Below are 4,007 nucleotides of genomic sequence, written 5' to 3'. Positions count from 1 at the left end.
CTTTAGTCGGATCGTGTTGCTGTAAATGACGACCTCAAAAGCTCAAGGAGTGTGTAGCCTCGAATATGCTCTGAGCTCGCAACAACCATGGTTCAACACTTGTATATATTTCCTGATGCATCTTTTTCTTTCAGAAAAGCTGGTTCGAGCTCGAGAAGTGTAAGCTCGAATGCGATGATTTCGCCAATGGTTACTTGTTATAAGCTCAGGCGAAGTAAAATGATGAGCTAGTGATAAGCGAATAGTCTTGGAGATGTAGTGGATTCCGTATCTGAGCTAATCGGTTACATATGAATGAATTTATTGTTGTAAAATCCCTATGTTTAAGGGATATTATATAATTTGTTAACTAATCCCACATTTCATGGGATATTTCCGTGTACATAACAAATAATGCATTAAGTGGCATTACATCATTTAATGTGCAGAATATCTTCCCGAAATATGTGGGAACGAATTCTGAAACCTTCTCTATAAATAGAGAAGAACACTCCATTTGTAAGGGACCGAAATCTTGAGATCTTGAGGAAAAACTCTGGGCAACTATTCTCTGAAAAGTTTCCAGAAGATTCTCAAATGTCAATAATACAGACTCGTGGACTAGGCATATTTAACTGCTGAACCACATAAAAAAGATCATGTTTTCATCTTCTTTCATTTCCCTTGATATATTCTTGTTTAATTGCTCTCCTTTTTAAGTTGACGAAAACCGACGCCAACTGTTTGGTGCTTTCATTGAGAGCCATTAAACAGTGTGTGAATCTGTTTAGTCAAAGAGCCTTTCGAATTAGCAATGGTTGCAAATGATCCCAATATACCTGAGGAGGAAATTCTAGATGAAGATGAGTACCCCCGGCGCCCTGGAAAGCACCTTATGGTGAATTCTGATCCCAATGAGAGGAGTGACTCGTCTAACTCTCGGGGATCACCTGCTCCCAGGGCCGATGAGGACATGTACTACAATCCCGAGAGATATGTTCAGATCGTGGAACTCAAAAACCGTCAACTGTGTAAACAGTTGGCAAAAGCTAAAAAACGCAATGAAGAGCTAGCCGGACTAAATATGCAAGGTCCTTAACCGAGTTCAATCGAAGAGCTCAGAGGTTTGTTAATGTAGAGGAGGAGAGGTCAGCATTAAATATGACCTCTCAGCCTATAACTACAACAACGAACACTAACTTTGCCTCGACCTCGGCGGATCCTACAACTTCAAAACCTCCCGGGGACAACCCTTCCAAGAGAAATAAAAATGAAGGGAATAACCCCGAGGTAGATGGGGGAAAGAAGAAGAAAGGAGAAAGATACTTCTCCGTATACAAGGTGTATACCAAGCTCAATGTCTAGGGAGAATATCTACCTGGCTAATGAAAACCAGGTTCCTTTTAGGTGACCTGATCCCATGAGAAACCAAAAGGCAAAAAGGGATTCTAGCAAATATTGTAGATTCCACAGAGATATCAGACATAAAACCGATGAGTGTAGACAACTAAGGGATGAGATCGAAGGATTGATCTCGAGGGGGTATTTCAGACAGTATGTGAGAAACCGAAACCCCAATCAAGCTTCTACAAGCCAGAGGGCAGCAGCTGCACCACCTACCCAAAACAATAATGCCCGAGCTCGGGAAGATGAACGACCCCCTCTGATTGATGGAGAAGATGTTATAACCATCTCGGGGGGACCCCATATAGCAGGATCGGGCAGGATTGCCCAGAAACGATATGTGAGTGAGTTAAAGACTGGTGACGGGTCACCCTATGAACCCAAACCCAGAGCTCCGAAACAACAAAGGGTTGAAACTTAACCCATAACTTTCACTGAAGACAACGCCTCTCACGTACAGTTCCCTCATAATGACCCTCTGGTCATCACCCTTCAGCTCGCGAACAAGAGGGTACACTGAGTCCTAATTGACAACGGGAGCTCGATGAATATCCTCTATAAGGATACTTTAGAAAAGATGGGACTCGCGCTTCGCGACCTAAAATCCCGTGCGACTACGTTGTACGACTTTTTAAGAGAAGGGATTGCCTGCATGGGATCCATCGAAATCCCTGTGACCTTGGGAGACTACCCAGTCTCTATAACCAGGATAATGGAGTTCGTGGTAGTGGATCTTCCATCAGCCTATAACGTACTGCTTGGGAGACCCGCCCTAGTAGGGCTGGGGGCAGTTTCATCCGTTAGGCATCTGGCCATCAAGTTCTCGACTTCTAGTGGCATCGGGACTCTGAAAGGGGACCAGCTCGCGGGGAGGGAATGCTATAGCATTTCCGTTAGAGGGAAATAGCAAACAAGTGCATAGGCACTTGTCATAATTCGGAATGAGGACTGGACGATCTTCAAAATCGATGAGGAAATCGACCCTAAAATAGAGGAAAGAGCTGACCTCGAGCCATTGGAGGAGCTCGAAGAGGTCAAGCTTGAAGAAATCGATCCCCTAAAGACCGTGAAGGTGGGGAAAAATCTTTCTGAAAAATCAAAGTACCAATTAATTTGCTTCTTAAAGAAAAACCAAGATGTTTTTGCATGGTCACATTCGGACATGGTAGGGATAAGTCCAAATGTAATGAGACATACACTCAATATTGACAAAAGCTTCCCCCCAAAGCAGCAGAAACGTAGACTCCTGGATGATGATAGAAAGAAAGCCTTAAAGGAAGAGGTTGACAGGTTAAAGGCAAATCAGTTCATATGAGATGCCTTCTATCCTGATTGGATCACCAATCCGGTATTGGTCCTGATACCTAACGTAACGTGGCGAACATGCATCGATTACTCTGACCTCAACAAGGCATGCCCAAAGGATTGCTTTCCCCTACCTCGAATCAATTAGCTCGTAGATGCCACAGCTGGGCACAGTCTTATGTCATTCATGGATGCTTATTCTAGATATAACCAGATCACCATGAACGCACCCGACCAGGAGCATGCGAGCTTTGTAACTGATAAAGGGTTGTACTGTTACAATGTTATGCCCTTCGGGCTTAAAAATGCTGGAATGACGTACCAAAGGCTTGTAAACAGAATGTTCTCCGAGCAGATAGGTAATAACATGGAAGTGTATGTTGATGATATGTTAGTCAAATATAAACATAACGATAACCATGTGGACGACCTCGAAGAATGCTTTGCCGTGCTACGGAAGTACAACATGAAACTCAACCCCCAAAAATACTATTTTGGAGTATCTTCAGGGAAGTTTCTGGGCTTCATAGTAAACGCGCGAGGAATAGAGGTTAATCCTGACAAGATCCAGGCGCTAATTGATATGCCCTCACCTCGAAAGCATAAAGATGTCCAGAGTTTAACTCGATGGATGGCGACATTAAGTAGGTTTGTTTCTAAATCTACAGACCGCTGTCTTCCACTCTTCAACCTTTTGAGAGGAGACAAAAAATTCGAGTGGATGGAGGAATGCGAGCTCGCATTCCAAGACCTAAAGAAATACCTCGCAGAACCTCCGATCTTGTCAAAACCTATCACAGGAGAAGTCTTATACTTGTATCTCGCTACAACCGAACACGCTATCAGTGCTGTGCTCGTCCGAGAAGACAAGAAGGTACAAAAACCAGTATACTATGTCAGCAAGAGGTTACTGGGGGTAGAATCGAGACACCCATTAATGGAAAAGCTGGCTTTTAGCCTGATCCATTCATCTTGGAAGCTCCAACCCTACTTCCAAGCATACCCCATCCATGTGTTAACTGACCAACCACTACGACAAGTCTTGTCCAAACCAGAGGCCTCAGATAGATTGTTAAAATGGGTTGTTGAGCTCGGAAAGTTTGAGATCACTTATCATCCGAGAATGACTATAAAAGGGCAAGCCCTGGCAGACTTTATTGTGGAATGTACAGAAGTATCGTATGACGAGGTTATAACCCCAGCCCGCGAGCTGTGGAAGCTTTACATCGACGGATCTTCCAATGAAAATGGATCGGGGGCAAGAATCATATTAATCACTCCAACAGGGAAGCGATTTCACTCCGCCTTGAGGTTCAGCT

The sequence above is a fragment of the Humulus lupulus genome, chromosome 2 (genome assembly GCF_963169125.1).
Source record: "Humulus lupulus chromosome 2, drHumLupu1.1, whole genome shotgun sequence".
Classification (NCBI taxonomy): domain Eukaryota; kingdom Viridiplantae; phylum Streptophyta; class Magnoliopsida; order Rosales; family Cannabaceae; genus Humulus; species Humulus lupulus.
The sequence above is the reverse complement of the archived record's forward strand: the minus strand, read 5'-3'. Positions refer to the sequence as shown.